Here is a 20,661-nt window from a genome sequence, read left to right on the forward strand (position 1 = left end):
ATTAAACTCAAGAGTCAAGAGCCCAACTAAAGCAAACACTGATCACAATAATGGTGATTTGTTTCAACATTAATTGCAGGTGCAAAAGTGATATTGATTCAATGCAATTAACATTAACCAATCAGCTATTTGTTTACATTGAATCAATGATTGCTTGCTGTCTGGGTATCCATGTGGAAAGGTACAATATGTGTACCTTTGAGGGTACTGCCCCAGTGACAACCATTGTACCCCTAAAGATACAAATCTGCCACATTTTTTTTGACAGTGTATATCAGGACTTGTGTATGTAGTCCCATAGACACCAATTCATTACTGTGTCTCTCATATGTGTGTAACACCATCATGGTGTACAAGGACATGGTTTGGTATATCAGGACTTGTGTATGTAGTCCCATAGACACCAAACACCAATTCATTACTAGGGATGGGTACAGCGAATCTGTACTTTTTTGGACCGGTACATAATTGGGTCGATACCAGAGTATCGATAAGCTTCATGACAAACGATACTGTTATCGATACTTGCGTTGTTTTATCTCTGTGTATTCGGGTGTTAAATGATGTTTAATTAACAAAGTTCGGGAGGAACCTAAGCATATAATCAGCCCAGCCGGTAAACCATCAGCAATCACCGCTTCTACCTATCAGCTCAAGCAAGCTATCTCATCACAATCAGCCCGGCTGGTCCACCATCAGCAATCACCGCATCTACCCTATCAGCTCAAGCAAGCTCTCCCATGAATAGACAAACCATCTTACCGCTGCATCTCGCCAGATAAACATCGATAAGTTTCGTTCGATGCTACGTCCGAGGATCTTTACAAGTAATAATCATTTCTCGGACGTTTCGCAACAGCATTGCTCATAGACGCACATGCAAAACAGCAGCTTGTTTGCATTACATGGTTATTTTTGCTTTTGATAAACTATTCCTAAACGAAATCCAAACTCTAAAAGGATTTCATCAACTCAGGAAGGACACAACGTATTCAAAGGATCCTATGGATTTTAAAAGCGCTGCAGCCAAGCAGCAGGCCTGATCCGTAAAGCAACATTTCCACATACATCTTCCCCCGCAGGTTCGAGAAGTGATTCCGTAACCCCGCTGGTTTACGTCGCGCTCGTCACCATGTTCGTTCCCAGATGCAATTGCTGCCGGCACACTAGCTTGCTGCTAACACCAGCTCTTTGCTAGTGCTAGCTTACTGCTAACGGGAAACGAGTGTTCGGATGCCGGCACCAGTAAACATACGCTAGTTAGGATCGCAAGATTGCCGTATTTCGACCCAATCCAATAACGATATGCCAATCCAACACGTTAACGTTTCAATGGCTGTACACTTATCTTCTGCCAAGAGAAACAATCATCTTGGGTGAAACAATTCATTCTGTCGTTCCAGGCAGTCACTCTAATCAACCCCAATTCCATGACTCATTTCCGATACTTCACAATGTATGATGTAAAAACTAAGTTTACTAGTGTTTGAACCGCCAAACTCGCTGTTACGCAAGAAGCTGGGTGAGTACAATCTTTTTACTTAAAAACACTAGCTTTATCCACTGTCATGTCGTTGCCACTGCTGCACTCAAAAACGGCATATCGCTGGCTAGCAAGGGTGCACTTCTTCGGCACCCGTGCTGTTCAGCGAACGTCAGTCAAACACACGTAAATTTCCGGAGATTAGTAACATAATCGGCACTTCCGAAAGGGATTGCTGTCTGTATCATCCAGCGGGATATGTTTCTACACAGCGTGCCGTTCTCATTTACATCTTGCCCAAATAATGCACGCCGCTGTTTCCTTCAAGTTACACGATCGGCGGCACGCATCAGTATATTTACCGGTTGCTTAACCACAAGATCTCCATCGTCTCTTGTCTGACAACCTGAACACAACCGCATCTTGGAATCGTACCCCAGCCACTATGTTAACTCCAAAATTAATCTCTTTCGACCCATACACAGCGCACAGCAATTTGAAGATATAACAGCAAATTTAATTGAGAACGTTTGGGTGACGCTAACATGCTCACTCTCCACGTCTCACTGCTCACGCATAAAGCTAAGCAACATGCACACACTGGAATAACTCTGCAAGCACAGGTATCACCTACACAAGACTTTATCACTATCGACGTAAACTTGCAATGATCGTTTTTACCTTTGAAACCTCAGTGAACGCACAAGGTCTGTTTGCAGTGACATTTATACGCTCACAAACCTCGCCATGCGAAACTAAACATCATTGCATACCTGCCAGTCATATCTGCTCAGACTTTTCAGTATCAGATTCCGGCTACATAAGACGACATTCGACCACAACATGTCCAGATCAAACCCCTGCTCCTGCCCTCACGAGAAAGAGCCTACAATCGTCAGGTTACAGCAGCAGGCCATCGACAGGACTGGGCCACGCCCCAAACCTTGCTGCTGCTAGCACCTGACTGCTTCTTTACCCAGATGAGCCCATCACCTCAACCTTCCCAGCGCCATGCCGGCCCACACCGCCTCAAGCCACCTCATCAGTGCAAGCACACCTCAAACAGCGGCACAGACCCATCCTTAGCCTTCACCTTCCTCCCCTCTCTTCCTCAAGCCAGCCCTCCCTTCACATATCTCCGATGATATCCCACCAAACGCCATGGCTCCGGTCTACTGTGGTCGTTTTCCTGTCAACTATGAAGAATCAGTCTCACAATTGTAGGTTCCTTTGCCAAAAGATAGACTTTATTATCATCGACAACAAGCCAAGTTGGTCTATAGAGCAACTAAAGACCTTGTCTCAAAACCCATGCATAAATACAGTTCGTTGTTACCTCCCATATGTTACTTTTAGAATGCCTGTCACCTGACATGTGATGTTGTTGAATTCTCAGCACCATATGTATTTTGCCACACCCATGTTTTTGCATGGGTAAAGGCTTAATTTCATCATTGTTGTAGTAACGTCATTTAAAATAAATCAAAACATCATAAACCAAAACAAAACAAAATAAAATACAGTTTCAGACTTTTTCAAAACTCATCATTTTCATTCTCTTCTTCTGAGGTACTTTCCTCTTTATATAAAGTTTGTACAACCCAGTTTAGATCCAATTTGTAATTTCCCACTTGAATTACTTTTTCATCTTGATATTTCAACATTTCCATCTGCTTAACTGTTGCTTTGATAATTAGAGACTTCAAAATAGGAAGTACACAACAAAATAATAAACCTCCTATTAATGTTGCAACCCCCAATAGTATGCCTAATTTAATAAACCAAGCTCCCCATTTTCCCAATTTCAAATCAAAGCAATCCCACATTTGGTTATCTCTTCCAGCATTAGTTGCAGTTTCTATCCTTAACCTTTTTATTTTATTCACCGCTTCAGTCAATACCTCTTCTGGTGACGTGTTATTAGGTATGTAAGTACAACATTGGTCTCCAAACAGTACACGTCCCCTCCTTTGTCAGCTAACAACCAATTAAGGGCTTGCCGGTTTTGCCATGTTATTCTACCTGTAGCATCAACTTGTTCTCCCAGGGCTGTTAAAGCATCATCAGTATAGTTAATAAACCTTTGTTGATTATAGAAAATATAATTTATCCATTCTGTATTTTTATGTTGTGTTATCCACACAAATATTGATTCAAACCCTGATTTTACTTCATATCTTGCTTTAAATTTGTAAGGTATTCGTCTGGGTTGGCCAACAGAGTCTATATATATATTGGGGTCTGGTTTGTATGCATTTTTTGGTCTACTATTACCCCATTCTGTATCTTCATCAAAGTTCCATGGGGCCATAGTGATTTCCTGAATTTACCTTACTCTTGTACAGATGCCTTTCCATGCTATGGTTATGGCAGTCATGAGTTGTTCTTTTCCACACACCCAAAAGAAGTCTGCTATTACTATTGTTTGATGATCATATATTTCTAATGCAGGGGCTGCTATGGTCTGATTTTCACATGTTTCCTCTCCCAGCATTTCTCCTCCCTCCTTTATTCCTTGTGCTAAATTAATTGAGGTTCTTACAATTTCTTTAGGTAATTTTATAGTTGATTTGTTTATGATCCAAGCTATTGCACATTTCCCATTGAACTGTCCCAAATCTATGGTTCCCTCACTTTTACTGTAACACTCATAATTCTGGTTGTAATCTACACCGTACCATTTTGGAATTTCGACTTTTCTTTATTCTATTTTTATGTTTTGAGTAACATCCCAATATTGACACCAATCCCCAAAATGTGGTCTATAAAACATATGTTTAAGTCTGGAGCTTCCTAGGAGACCTAAACACTCTGCGGAGCAATATGGTCTAAATTACATTACATTTACGCATTTGACAGACGCTTTTATCCAAAGCGACTTACATTGCATTGTATTAAACATTTGTTTCTGACTATGTGCTATCCCCTGGGATCGAACCCATGACCTTGGCATTGCTAGTGCCATGCTCTAACCACTGAGCCCAGAAATATGGTCTTATTTATTTCTCCAAGTTACAATAATTTCTGTTAAATTCAGCACAATTATAGTAACCATTCGGACTTGGAACTATTGTTACCTTAGTTAAAGGTGATTTAGAGCATAATAAACAATCTTCCATTCCAATTTCCTTAGCTGTGAAAGTTGCCCATTTATACCATTCATTATTTTGGGCTGTGTCACACATATTGATCATGTTCTTTTCTCTGTTGATGTTTTGTCGCAGATTATTTTCCTTTGGAAATATTGCACTGGGTTTCTCTGAGGGGTGGACAATCAATTGTTGATAAGTCTGGGTGACTACAGTCATGTGTAATTGCCATATGCAACTGATGATTATCATCCTGGTTATCAGCCTCAATTTTTCCATTTTTGTGATCGGCTTATTGTACTCTATTCTTTTGATGATTGTCCCTTTGCTCTGTATCTGTTTCTTTATTTGTATTGCTTTGTAGTTTTACTTTTTCTTATTCTGCAGCATATGTTTTGTTTTCCTTCTCTTGTGCTGTTTCGTTAGCCTCTCCTCTGGCCTCTTAAGGACATCTAGTACAGTGGTTTAGATGATACCAGGTAGTACTTCCTTCCACTTGGACTGCTGTTGGAGTTGCTCTCACCACCTTGTATGGCCCCTCTCTCCTTGGCTCATTCCACTTTCTCCTGAAGACCCTCAGATACACTAGATCAGACACTAGGGCACAATTGGGCATGCTGTCTCAGTCTCCACATCAGGCTCCTTTCGTTTCTCCTGCACACAAATAGCACACAAATCCATTTGCAATTGTTCCAGTGGAGGCCTCTTGTAAGGACCTCTACTGTATGGTACAGGCATTGGTCGACCAGTAAGCATTTCATGCGGTGTCAAATGTGTACTTCTGTTAGTCGCATTCTGTTACTCATTAGTGCAAGCGGCAAAGCATACACCCAGTTAAGTTTAGTGCTTTCACATATTTTGTTAATCTTGGCCTTGAGAGTTCTGTTTTTTCTCTCCACTAATCCTTGAGATTGGGATGGTAGATACACGCCAATTGTTGTTTTACTCTTAATTGCTGCAACACTTGTTTTACAGTTTGTTGAATAAAAGCGGATCCATTATACGAACTGATTTTGCAAGGCATCCCAAAGCGTGGAAATACTTCTCTTGTCAAGAATTTAATTACTGTTGCTACCCCCTCATTTGCTGATGGTGTTGCCTCTACCCATCTATTGAATCTGTCTATCACAACCAACATATATATTTTGCCTTGTACACTCTTTATCATATCCACATAGTCCATTACCAAATGTTTAAATGGTCCTTCTGGCACAGGTATGTGGCCTATTGGTGTAGCTATTCCCTTCCTCACATTATATTTTGCACAGACTTCACATGTGGACAAAAATTCTTCCACCAAAGCACTTAGATATGGGGACCAATACCCCTGTTGTTCAATTTTTCTTATCACTCCCCCCCTTGAGCAATGGTCAAAACCATGTGCATCTGGAATAAGAGTGTTTAAGGGTGCAGTAGGTGCAATGATTTGTCCCTCATGTGAACGCCAAATATCTTGAGTTTCTTTCTTTGCCCCCCTTTGCTGCCACATCGAGTGCTCGTAAAGTCCTGCTTGTTCTTGAATTGTACAATATCTTCAAGTTGAGGTTGTGGTTCTATTAATACCATCGGATCTAATATGGCTGTGTGGCATCCTGAGGCCTTTTTAGCTTCAAAATCTGCCACGTTGTTATCTTTGATTACAAAATCATTACCTTTTTAATAAGCTTGACATTTTATAATTGCCAAACATTTTGGTAGTAACATTGTAGAAATTAATTTAACTATTTGCTCAGCGTGTTGGATAGGATTCCATCACTCTTTTTAAAACCCCTTTGGTTCCATACGGCTCCAAACAAATGACATACTCCACGAGCATATGCAGAATCTGTAAAAATATTTGCAGTTAGTCCTTTTGCTTGTTGACAAGCAGTCAAAAGAGCTTTTAGTTCTGCTAGTTGGGAGGAGCATGGTTGTTTACAGTGTTGAGATGTAACAAGTACAAATTCATTGTGGGTTTTCTTTACTACTGCATATCCTGTATGGATTCCTAAGTGATCTCTGAAACTAGAACCATCCACAACATATGTAACTTCTAATAGTACACTGTGTGTACTGAGTATATGTAGGTGTATATTGCACACTGTCATCTGTACAAGTCTGTATGTATGTAAATAGTACTGTCTATATGTAAATTGCTTCTGCACTTTCTGGAGCACGCTCTCAAGAATTTCACTCACCAAGGCACTTGTGCTGTGGTGATGTGACAATAAAAGTGATTTGATTTGATCTGCTTTAGGGATTGGGATGGAGTCGAGATCTGGTCTTAATTTTGTAAATGTTAGCAAATTAGCTACACCATCATGTGGTTCTCCTTCATATGGTAAAGGAATTAATTCAGCAGGATTTATGGTATTGCATCTCTTGATTGTGATATCTGTTTATGTAAGTAACAATGAAAATGCTAAAAGTTAGTGTCATGGTTCTTCCCCATCTTGTCTTGCTTTTCTTGATCTAGTGGCAGAATCATGACAGAACCTCTTGTTTTATGTGGAGAGAGGCATTTTGGCCCTTTTGGCTTTCCATACTCTCTCAATTTTATGATTTCATGCCCCGGACCTGTTCCCTCTTGATTTGTTCCCCTTTATAATGCCCCTGTGTCTACTGTCTTGTGCTCGTTCGTTTTGAGTATTTGAGTGTTTGCATGTTTACTCGTCTACCAAGTTGTTCATGCCTGTCTCTTACTGGACTACCTTGCTCCTTGGATGTTTATTGTTTATCTAATTGTGTCTTAGTTCATTTGTAAGTAATTTATATTATCCTGTCTCCTTTATTTTTGCCCCCTCGCGGGAAGTCTTTTTTTTTGTAGTTTGACTGTCTTAGTTTGTTTTCCCCATCGTGGGTGTTTTGTTTTATTAATAAAAGTATCTTAATCTGCAAAGCTGCCTGCAATTGGTTTCTCTCCTTGACAATCACGACATAACGAACGAGCCTCACTGAACCCAGCAGGCAGCATGGACTATTCCGAGCGGTCTTGTCAGGCTCACCTCCTCTGCAGTCTTCGCCAAGGGGAGTCCGATCTCATGGAGTTTGCGGACAGGATGCTGGAGGCTGCAGAGGAGGTGGTCTTTGGGGGTAGACGAGGTGGCGACATTGTTTAACCGTGGCCTCAGGGATCCTCTATCGCCAGCGGAGATGAGGAGGCTGAGACCGCTGGACTTCAATGGCGTGATTAGGTTCGCCATGAACCGACCGGAGTCCAGGGTCTCGGTTCATCGGAATCACCCATCTCTGCTGGCCACAATCCCTGAGGACTGCACCCTGCAGATAAGGGTCGTGGGCACCGCCGCACCGTCCGTCTCATCCCCTGCTACCTCTCCACCACCAGTCAGCCTTCGTGGCAAGCGAGGGAGAAGAGAGTCCTGGGGATCCTCATCGGAGGGATCCATCCCGGAGCCAGCGGCGCACTTCGCCTCGTTCCTACAGCCGACCACCAGTCGGGTGGTCTGGCTTAAGAAAAAGATTCAGCCGGCATTTCAGTCGACAGCCCAGCCGGTATTTCAGCCGGCGGTCCTGCCAGCAGTTTCCCTGCTTACCCCTGGACCCTTGCCATCCCAACCTGTTCCCCCCAGGACTTCCCCTGTCAAGTCCCCCCGGACTCCGCGCTCTCGAGCACCTCCCCCTCTCGAGTTTCCCCACAGACTAGAACTGTTCCCCCCGTTCCCAAACCCCACCATTCCAATCTTTTCCATTTTATGATAGCCAATTAGTTTTCACCCAAGCTTTCTTCCAAGTACCTTGACACTGTAGTTGTTGACACAGTGAACAAGGTCGCCTGAGTAGCTGAGTTGCGATGGGGGACTGGCTGCCAGGGATGCAGCTTTACGGTCCTGATTCCATCTGTTAAGGCCTTCCAGGAGGTGCAGCTGGAAATTCAGGCTGTTGGCACTGGTTCCTTAAGTTTGTGCTAATATGAGCAATATTGTTAGGTTAACTTGTTGTGTTTGTTTCTTTGACAGACATTACCTGTGTCAGCATTAACAGGGTAATATTAATAATAACAATAATTATAATGATATTGATAACAATAACACTACTACTACTACTAATAATAATAATAATAATAATAATAATAATAAAAATGTTAAACTGCAAAAATGTAATCTTGCTGATGAAAAAAAGTGATTCACACTGACCTGGAATGAACCTGTTCAGATGCAAGTGGAAGGATTCAAGTGATGTGGACCCTCTCGTACATCTGTTTTTTGGCTAGACAATGCCCCCCTTGGTTGTGGTGCCAGTTACAGTGTACAAGAGGACACCTAGTTCATCCTGAATGTACTTTACATGCTTCTTATGGATTTGCCAGATGTGCTGCATCTCTGGATGTGCATCCTTTGTACATCCAGATGCCAGTTGCCGTATGAAGTGGTATATGTCAAGCTTTACAACAAGGTCTGGCCACCCACCAAATCTTTCTTTTAGCTTTGTCTGTCCTGTGCCCTCCCGACAACATTCACAGTCAACATAGAGAAGCTGAGGAGCAGCCACACAAGCATTGCTGTACCTGCGTATGAGATTAGCAGCCATGATGTCAAGAGCAGGACCCTCCTGAGCTGTCAGGACGCTGATGAGGATTTGGCCCACCTTATTGCTCACAGATGTAAGCCACAAGGCGGTCCTCTTGGCAAGGCCTGATAGCTTCTTAGTGATCTGTAGTACCTATCTACATCCAAAACATGGCGGGCTCTCTTGTGGGCTCCATAACCTGTGAGCTGTTTTCAATACAAAGGACAGGACAGCCTGGCTGTAACGGGTTGTGTGTAGTGAGTTTCGAACCCGAGTCTCTGGTGTACTAAATGTGAGAGATAACACAGTGAGCAATTTCCAAAGGTAAGTAAAACCAATTGCAAGAAGGTCAGAGATACAGGAGTTATCCAGCATGAATCTTTACTTAAAGTTAACACAAAATACAAAACAATATGGAAAGCCGTGCTTCCAAAAACAGTGTAACAAAAAGTAGACACAAGGGTCTAAAAACCATAACATAAACTAGACTTAGCTTGAGAAGGCCAACAGCTTGTTTCACAGGAATAATAGCTGAAGACTGAACACAGAATCCGGAAACAAACAGTAATAAAGGGTGAGACACATGTGTGGACAATTAACATGTAATCAGGTGAAGAGATGTGACAGCAGCGACCCCTGCAGTCACGGAGCGACCAGAACAAAAATGACTGTCCTTGGGTGACACCTTATAGGAGCTCCCGAAGGCGCCCCCTGCTGGCCGGGGTGAGATAAAGTTCTTGGCAGAAACAGGATTGTTATACTGACCTTCCAAAGGTGGTACGGCATCCACAGGAGAAGCCGGTGTGTGAAAAAATGCTCTGAAGTGGGGGCCTGATGATAATTGAGCTCTGGATCTGGTGGATCATTCCACAGCTTCAGGTCAGTGCGCAGCTGCTGGTTCCTCCACAGAGCAGATGAAATCCACTTCTGATCCTGAGTTGGTATGGTCACCATCAGCTTTGCAGGCAGCCAGCCAGACTCTGAACCAGGAGCAGTCTCCATGTCAGCAGGTGAGCATGTGAGCAAGGTGATCAACCACAGATGGAGCAGCAGAGGTGACAAAAAAAAGAGGTTACAGTGTCAGATGCAGAGGTCACAGGGGCAAGAGGAGCAGAGGAGGAGGCGGCAGCAGCTGATACTTCCTTTATAAATAATGCTAAAATGCTTATAATGCTTATAAAATATGCTAAAAATGTAAATATCAGTATAAATAAATCCTCATTCCTTACCGATGCCATAGTCAAAGTTGGTGTGCGGGTTGTGAGTCCAGGTGTTGCTGACCGCCCAGATGTTGCTGTCTTCCCCATTGTTGCTGTCTGCCCAGATGTTGCTGTCTGCCCAGATGTTGCTGTCTGCCCCATTGTTGCTGTCTGCCCCGGTGCTGTTGTCCGCCCTGGTGTTGTGGCAGATGATGCAACAAGTGATGCAGATGAGGGACCTGGTGTCATTGAAGAGGACACTGACCTGGAAGGCTACAGGTTAAGAGAAAAGAAAATTATATTTAATAAAAGCGACAACAACACCATCACTTCATAATTTTAGGAAAATATTTGAGATACCTTTATTGTATGGAATCCACAACTATGTAGTAGCTTTCCTGTAGCTCAGTGGTAAGAGCATTGCGTTAACAACGCAAGGTTGCAGATTCGATCCCAGGGGATTGCACATACCTATGAATAAGTGTATAGGATAATGCAATGTCAGTCGCTTTGGATAAAAGTGTCTGCCAAATGCGTAAATGTAGTGACAGGATCATTGTGAGAAAAGCCATAAACCCCCCACTCCCTTTTGTCCTGGTTTCTTGATACCATCATCAAAAGACCACAGCAAAACCTGGCTCCAGGGGTCTGGTTTTAGGTTTTGAACTCACAATGAGAGTTGTGATAACTTTTTGTTTCTCCGTGGGATATTTACGATGCCTAAGCTTCAAAGCATTGGTGAGAAGTCTCTGTCTCATCTCTAACTTAACATCTGAGGCTAACCATAGAAACTTCTCTGACAATAGGAACTTATGTGATTAAACTGTCCTTTTCTATAAATTTATCTAACGATCTAGGTTGTGTGGTGGCGCTCGTGCCATTTTAAATATTCTGTAACTGTTAGATATACAAGTTTAATTAAGGCTTTGTTTGTATTCGTACATCCGAATGAGTCATGACTTGATGCAATTCAAACCTGTACATTTTTGATATCTAAATGTTTCTCTTTACAATTCCTCATTGTTTATATATATTGTAACCATAGAACACATTACACTCATTATGTTATAATTTGGACTGGTAGTTTGTAAAGTTGCTAAGAGGTCATAAAGATGCAAATTAGCTGTTGGGTGGACAAAGGACCCACGCCCTGCTCAACCTGATTGGTTCATTAAAACTTGGAGGGCATGCCCTTTCATGAAGTTTAAATATCGACCGAGGACACAGTTAGAAGTTAGTTAAGTTTTAATCATCCTCAAGTTCCCTCCCTGAAAAGCATCGTCGGACCGTTCCTCGCACCTCCCCCGAAAGCATCAAGTAAGAATGTGTACTTCAAGGAGAAAGAGGATCAGATGTTCCATAAAGTTGATAAGACAACCTTATACATTTGTTTCTGACTATGTGCAATCCCCTGGGATCCAACCCATGACCTTGGCATTGCTAGTGCAAGCTCTAACTACCGAGCCACAGGAAAGCAAGCAGAAATGAAAAGACCAATCCAGTTTGTCCTTTCTACATGTATTGCAAGCATTCCAGTCCAGTGTATCTTGCATTTCACCAGAAACAAACATCAGGAGTGACATACAGTAAAGTGTGTATGAATGAAAGCTGTGATTATAAATCAGGCTTATTCCATGTGACCCAGTCTGTGAAAACCCACCTAAAGTGTATTATTTTTGTGATTTGGTGTTTTCTTCATAAAATCGTCGTTAGGAACATTCTGTGAAAATATAACCTTGATATATTTAATATTGACTGAGTAAGGCCATGCCAAAGATTGAAATAGTGACCTTAAAACTGCTTGAAATCAAATTAGATGCTCGTTATGTCATAATTAGATTCAGAGACGTTAGCCTTGTTTTCTCAGACCGGTTCACATATATTCATCTTTTACAAACAAAGTATTCTGAAAACCAATTTTCCCTTTTCATTTTGCTAAAATAAATGCAAATATAAAGCAATGCTTTTATTTTGAATTTGGGTGAAATTCTGTCAGTAGTTCAAAAAACTGTATGTAGAAAAGCTGAAAGGAATTTGAGTGGTCTCTAAATTTTCAGAGGCTGTGTATATAATATATATATGTATTAAAATTGAGTATGTCCATCGCAGCTTTGGTTTTAAATTTCATATAAAGTGGCATTAAAATGGTCTTAAAAATCTATCTGTAGACACACTGAACTAGAAGTCTACACCATTGAACAAATTAGATGCTTAGTAATCCAATTGTTTTTTTAATCGTATTTTTTTAAAAGTTCATTGAAAGTGATGTTAGATCAGTATGTTAATGTTTAAATTTTCATTCTCATTCAATCAGAAAACTTGGGTGGAGGTGTCCCCTTGATGATGGGGCAATTAGGGTAAAGAAATGTTCAGGGTATGAATCCTATGTTCATCATGACCACAAACTGAAAGATACTGATCCCCACTTGGTCTGAATGATGGGAACATGGCAGGACAAACAGATAGATAGGCGGTGGAGTTAATTCTGGGGAAAGTTTAATGCACAAAGATTTAAATAGCATTAACAGGGACACGAACATGAACTAGAACCAGAACCACCACCGAGACCACCAAGTAGAAGACATAAGAGTACAGCGGAAGGGTGTGATGAAGGTCTCGGCATGCTCATGATGCCTTTCATCTGCTCGTTGTGTTGCCTCATCATCAGTTTCATAGTCTCATCATGTTTTTTGTTTATGGTTTTTATCATCTTTTTAAACAGCTTGTCTCTTTTCTTTTCTGCTTCTTCATTCTTCCTCCTGAAGTCTTCGATCTCTTTAGACATCCTCTCTGCTTTCTCTTTAAAGTCCATCTCTAACAGAGCCGCTTTCTCCTTCAGTTTACTCTCCGTGGCACATCTGAACTCCTCTTTCTGAAGCTTCATCTCTTCATCCATCTTCTTCTTCAACTCTTTTATCCTCTCTTCATTACTTTGTCTCTGAGCTTCCATCTTCTCTTCTAGTAGTCGCTGCTTTTTTTCTTTAGTGTTTATTTCCTGAGCCAGAAGAACAGCCTTCTCTCTTTCCTCTGAAAAAAGAGGAAGAAGAAAAAAAAATCCTTAAAGAGTACGTATTACGAGATCATGTTAAATGCCATTTCATGCAGTGTGTAATGCTGCCGTGTGTGAATGTAAGCAGTCTGCCAAGTTAAGCCGAAGGTTAATGAATCACAAAGTTATTGGCTTGGAAAAAAGGGAGTTGACTTTGAATCAGATGTCACTACATATAGTCCCCACCTACCAATCACAGCAGACCAGTGTTGGGTAAGTTACTCTGAAAAAGTAATTAATTACTAGTTACTAATTACATATTCAATAGTGTAATTAGATTACTGTACAAATTACTCTCTCCAAAAAGTATTTAGTTACTTATTACTAATTACTTTCTATATCCTATATCAACCTTGATTAGTTAAGTGATTCAAGGATAGGCATGAAAGGCCTCTTTTAATTCATTCAAATAAATAATATAAAACTACATAAAATAAGAGTATTTTATGTAGTTTAATATTATTTATTTGAATGAATTGAAAGATCCGTTTATTTTATTAACTGACCAAAGTATTACAAATGTGAGAATTATACATTAAAGCACGGATTTTAAAGTTAGACTTTGAATTTTGATGTCAATTCCACTATTACACACACATATTACACAAAGTATTTAGTTTAATTACATCAAAAGTAACTGTAATTAAATTACAGAAAAAATAAGAGTAATCCCTTACTTTACTTTTTCAAGGGAAAAGTAATTAAATTACAGTAACTAATTACTTAGTAACTAGTTACACCCAACACTGCAGCAGACTAGACCAGCTGACCAATCAGATCAGAGTAGGCTGGCGGAAAGGAAGGAATTAGAGGGATGATTCGCCGAACGAATCATTTGAGAGTCATTCAAGAAGTATGGTAAGAATAACTGCCTATTGTAACAAAATAATTGTGTTTTACATCTTTTATGTACCTAAACCTGTTGTTGGACACTACGTAAACCAAAATAGGACCTTGGTTTTTTATTTGCTTTTGTATATCATAAAATTGTATGCAAAAGAACATACCCATAATCTTTTTCTCCTTGTCAGTCAGTTTTTTGTCAGCCTGCAGAATGGCTTTGGAATCCACAGACTTCTGCTTCAGAAACTCTTCAAGTGTGTCTTCTGCCTGTGGACATCACGTTGTGTTGAGTTTAGTGTAAGAATTCCAGCCACCAGTAAGCATGTGAGGAACGTCTTGACTAAAGATGACACATTTTGGCCAGGATTCAAACCAGGAACCAATTTATGTCCACATGACTTCTTTACCTCTAATCCACTGTCTCTCATTCTATGAAGTCATCATATTCAATGAAAACGTCAGTCTGTCTGACAGATACGAGTATGTTGTTTTGGGTCAAATGTTGATTTTACTCACCTTGACTCCTTTATTTGCTTGGAATTTGTATTTCTTTACAATGTCTTCAAGGTCCTGTGAGAAGAGAACGTAACCACCAGGTTTGGCATAAAACCCAGTCTTGAGTTTTTCTGTCATTGTTGCAGAGAGGGATGACAAGAGATCCTCACATCGTTTCTTTGAAGCCTCCTCGTTTTGGCCCAGGTATCCATGAAACAGGTTATGAATGTGTTTCTGCAGCATTACACAAAATATCCAACACAGAGAACTATCAAACGTTTTACTTCTAGCAAATTAAAAACTTTGACAATATATATTGACCATTAAATATTCAAATAAGTTAGCCTTTAAAGGGATAGTTCACCCAAAAAACTAAATTTTGTCAGTTCTTACCCATGTAATGTTCTACACATTTTAAGACCTCCCAGCCTATTCGGTACACAAATAAAGATATTTTTGATAACGTCTGAGAGTTATTTTGGTTTCTTTTGCCCACTTAAGGGCTCAGCATACTATATTCGAAATGGAAAAACGACCGTCTGTGACCTGATTTTGAACAAAATCTGGTCCAAACGACAATTCGTTTCACTAGTTCGCCGCAGAAAACCAAACAGAACTCTCCGGGAAAGTTCGTGTTGGCCGGTAAACACCCTCGAGCCACCATTGGTCCATGGCCATTACGTAATAGGTGGGTGTGTTATGTAGCGCCACCCGGTCTGTGGGAAATAACGCGTCATTTTATTTAGCTGAGGTGAGGACAGATAAGGTCTACATACATCGGTTTTAATTTAAGTACAACAGAGATGGTATGTTAAGAGCATATTTTTGCTCATATTCATACAGTTAAGTACACTATCTGTGTGCTGTGCATAATAATTTTGTATTTATTAACACATACACATACATGCATATATTTAAGAAAAATCTAGAAATTAATAAACATTTATAATTTAAATTATTGGTAAATATAAATACATGTACATATTTCCTAAATATGTATTCGTGTGTATGTGTTTGTATTTATAAATACAAAATCAATATGCACAGTACATAGACACATGATGTAAACACAAACTTTTATTCTGGATGTGATTAATCGCGATTAACTGTTTGACAGCCCTAATATACTGTAGATATATTCTTGAAAAACAATTGAATATAAATTGTTCATTATTAACTGGGCGTCACCTCTAGACATGTGATATATGTTCCCTCGCTGTCCTTAAAGGAACGCTTCATGAAGGTTTGTGTCGCCATGCTGCTGAGACGCTGGTGTTCTGAGGACACATTCTTCAGTTCCAGAGGGAAGGACATCTTCAACTTCTCCATTCCACTCTTGTACACCTCAAGCCCCTCCTTCACTGCAGCCTCATTCTCAATCGTTGCCATGGCAATCACAGCGTTCTCCAGAAACGGAACATCACCACTGGAGATTGTGTCTACATATGTCTTGACCAGCTGACCCAAGACTTTAGGAAAAGGTCACATACCAGAATATGAATGTGACAGCTTTAAATGAACAACATGCAATCCAAAAAAAAGTTCCATTAACATAGTCATAGCAAAACTGATCACGTTGCGTTTTTAGTGGGATAAACTAACATTTAGATTATTGAAAGTTAAAACTGGCCCATCTTGCATCAGTGTGGCAAGTGTGACTGCTTGAAGAAATAAAGTAGGTACCCAAAACGTTGACAACAGTTTAACAACACCTACAAGAGTCTGAGGCACTGCCAAACATTTACACGTGTAATTAAAATATATCAAATTTCCTGAAAAAATATCAAAAATCCTGTCGAATCACCTCTGCCTGTCACTGTCTATCCATCTTTCAGCTTTTTCACTTCACTCCGGTCAAAGATAAACTTGCAGAAACAATCTGAGACCTTCTGGAAATCTGGGGAAAGGTCAGCAGGGTCCAAGCTGTCCAGACGAGACACTTTCTCTGGTACAGTTGGGAATGGGAGTGTAAAACATTTTCGGGATGGAAAATAATTTCGGATACATTCCCGTGGAAGGTTGAACTCTTGTACTGTTCTGGAAGTGCCTTTGAAAGAGATGAGCAAATACAAGTGTTGCTTCAATATACTTTGCATTCTTTCAAAAAACAGCTCAAAACATACCTGTTCCGCATTTATTTAACTGACCAATAACTGTCTGTCTGTCTGTCTGTCTGTCTGTCTTGTTATTCATTCTCTCCTTTGCTTACTCCAGCTTTAATCTTCCTAGTAGCGTGGCCTTGTAAACTAACGGTACTGTTTTGCGTGTTGACAAAATGTTTATATGCTCTCCAACTTGTAGGTCACTTCGGATAAAAGCGTCTGGCAAATGAATACATGTAAATGTGTAACTGTCTTCTTATTGATTTACATGTTTTTACATATTTTACCTGGTTTTAGCTTCAAGGCAAATTCCAAATATTGGTCCTCAGTCACGTATTTGCCATTGATTTTGTGCTCCAGGGTGAAGTCCCTCACAACCCAGATGAAACTAGGAAAGAACTTAACAAACTCTGAGCCATCTTCATCAGATGATTTGATCTTGATATACTCAGTCAATTCTGTGACGTATCTGGAACTGGTTTAGGTTTGAATGCTAAGCAAATTTAGTGTCTGCTGTATAAAAAAATGTAAAGTCATTTTTACCCGTGCATTTAACACATCTTAACTTCTGTTTTTATCCCATAAAGTGTTTTTTTCTAATGTATCTTTGACATATCTTTTGTGCGACACTATGGTCAACTATTGTTGTCTTCATGTGCGCTATATAGATAGATAAATGAAATGACATAAACCATCAAATATCAACTCAAATATCAACTGTAGGGATGTAACGATTGACAGTGAGTCGGTTGAAATTCGATCATAATATGAGACGATTGAAGTCGGTTGAGGTGTATGAATCGCTGTACATGTTTTGAACAGCAGGGGTCACTGTGTTCACTGCAAACTTGGTAAACATGGATATTTCTTTAAAAGAATGTAAAAACAAATCCAAGTTAAGAAAAGCACAGATAAAGTCTGAGTATGTTTATATAAAGGACACTTTTGTATTATTATTTTCTGGTGGGAGATTTGTTTTCAAATTGCAATTTATTTAGTTTTGTTATTTGACATATAATATAAATATTTATTTTATAAAGAAATGTGCGGCATTTAAGAAACAACAAAAGGGAACTTGTTCATTTTTAATTTGTCTCAAATCATTTTCAGTATCGTGAATCGTTACATCCCTATTAAACTGTAAATGTAGAATGTATGGAAGTATACTGCAGTTCCTCAATAGCCCTGTTGTCAATCGTCCCTTGGCTATTCAGCACTAGAGTGCTGCTCAGAAGGATGGCGAGAGAGAAGATCTTGGTGTCATGCTTTGAATCTCCCTGACAGATAAAACACAATTATTTGACAAAGAATGACATTGCGTTGTTGTCACACATAAACCACTAATAGCCTTTTGACTATAACTTTTTGTCTAATTTCTAAGCATATTATGGATCTATGCACACCCTGGTGGTAAAAATGTGTCAGAGACAAGACTCCTAAGTAAAATCAACATTGTTTCATGGTGTTGATGCTATCTAAATAATTATTCTGGCATACTTCTAGACAGGGTGTTACATTATTATGACGTGACAGTTTTGAAGTAAACAGGAAGAAAGCGCTGTTTTGTCACCTTGTCCACATCTCCAAGACCCTCAGTGTCCAGCAGCACCAGGGTGGTTCCTGCTTTAGTTGGATGGTTCACACACCACATCCAGATGCCCATCGTCTTCGACTCAACGGTGCTGCCCAACGCAAATCCTACAAGAAAGAAAAAGCTATAAGAAACGACATTCTACAGAAATTGCCTCTTTGACATTTCAAGGGTTTCATGTGTATGTTGTTCAGAAGTTCTGGTAGCTCGGTTGATGGTACAGCCTTGGGAAACGCATATAGTGATACAATCTGTACCTAAAGGAGCAGTTCACCCAAAAATGAAACATCTGTCCTTATTTACTCACCCTCAAGTTTTTCTAAATCTTTATACATTTATTTGTTCTGATGAACACAGAGAAATATATTTGGTGGAATGCTTATAACCAAACACTTCTTGGCCACCATTGACTACCATAGTAGGAAAATTTGCGTTATAAATTTCTTTGTTCTGATGAACACAAAAAAATATATTTTGAAGAATGCAGGAAAGCAATATAGTGCAAACAAAGTGTGTTAGGAACGATGCATAAAGTTCAGATATTACATATAAACAAAGAAGCATCTTGATTGGCCTCTATTGTCACACGCAGCACAAGCTGACAGCTAGAGAGTACTTAACTTTAAAACTTTACTTTTCCAAAATGTACCTTAAGAAAAAAAAGAGGCGGAAGCAGCACTGAATAACTCACACTGATTCTGATGTAATGTATGACCGTTGACATTCTTTGTTTATTTGTTGCACAGGATTTTTTATTTGGAGCTTTGAATTTATTCGAGGTGTCATGACAGCCCTAAGCCTATGTCAAGTCTAACCTGTTTGTTTCCCAGCGAGACGGTTCATCAGGTAAGACTTCCCGGTGCGGTAGAGACCCACCACAGCGACCACCACCACCGGCTGCTCGATCTTCTGCAGGATCTCCAGCGCCGACTGCTGCACACACAGCTTCCCTTCTGACCTCGTGTCAATGAGGCAAACCGGCTTGTCCATGTTCACTGGAGACGGAGCTACAAATGGGAAGATTATTTTTTTATTATTTCTGTTAAGCTAATATTACTTGAGAAATATCACAGTAATTTAATACAATACAGTAATTCCCCAGTTGTGCAACTTTTTTCAGTTTTGGGAAAATACATTTTTAAACACATATTCGTCCATACTCGTAAAATGGACACATAAACGTATTCACAGCCAATTATTGAAGCGCACTAATGGCTTTCATATTGAGCTAATAATATTATCTAGAACCACCATTTTTATGATAATAATAAAAATCATACAAATAATACAATACAATAGCAATAGTGATAATAATAATTTGTTGTCACAAGTTGACTGTAAACTATCAGAAAATGTACAGCATTCACAGCAAGAACCAGCAAGAACCGTATAAATAGACAGAATGCAACTTACATGTATTTAACTTCAGGAGCTCTGAGTTGTGGCTTGAACTGTATTATTACCTGTTTATGTTAAAGAGACTTTAAGATCCAGCCCCCCTAATTCTAACTGGTCTGGAGTGAGTGAGGGAATGTCCGTGGTCTCTCGGTATCTCTTCGATTCTTCTGTGTGGCATTCTACTGACTGAGCAAACAGCATTGGGCGGTTTAACGCTTGCTTTCACTTTCATAATCAGCAACTGCAACGTGATACAAGAAGCTCACACAGGTGGTTTTCTTTCTGATCTCTGCCCCTTTAGAAATGTAAATATTTCAATCCAGTATGTATTCGTCTTTTTCTTTCCTTTTCAATTATATTCATAATTCTTTTACTTATTTATTTTTACTCTCTTGTTTACAAACAAACCACTTGTTACGTTTGTTCATCTTTCTTTTAGTGTTGTTTGGGGTTATTGTAGGAGGTTGTTGGGTATATATTTAACCTGTGTTGCAAAAGTCACATGGGGACAAAAGCTGACCAGTAACATTCCAGAAGAAAAGTAGTACACAGCTTATCACTATTTATCTCTCTCTCTCTCTCTCTACTATTTATCTCTCTCTCTCTCTCTCTTTCTCTTTCTCCAATCAAGAAAACATTGCAACAATGTAACACTGTAACTGAAGCTTCTGAGATTACTTCATTTACTATCAGCATTTTGTAAATTAGATTAAAACATTGGAGATTGAGACATTCCCCCCAGATAACCGGCTTTTACGGCAAACACACTGAGGGGTGTTCGTTCACTCAGCTTTTCAAACAACTGTCAACTGTGATTTAGTTTGTTACAGACTCCAAAATAATCACAGAACTGTAATAGCTGTAATCATTTCATATTTCATGTATACTTTCATGTAAAGGTATAAC

The 20,661-nt window shown here is 39.8% G+C and overlaps 1 pseudogene; it reads right to left on the reverse strand.

The window, feature by feature from the left end:
• Nucleotides 1–8,422: 8,422 nt before the first annotated feature.
• LOC130547715 (guanylate-binding protein 1-like) lies at nucleotides 8,423–19,935 on the reverse strand (annotated as a pseudogene).
• Between the last annotated feature and the right edge of the window lie 726 nt (nucleotides 19,936–20,661).

This window comes from Triplophysa rosa, linkage group LG24 (genome assembly GCF_024868665.1).
Source record: "Triplophysa rosa linkage group LG24, Trosa_1v2, whole genome shotgun sequence".
Classification (NCBI taxonomy): Eukaryota; Metazoa; Chordata; class Actinopteri; order Cypriniformes; family Nemacheilidae; genus Triplophysa; species Triplophysa rosa.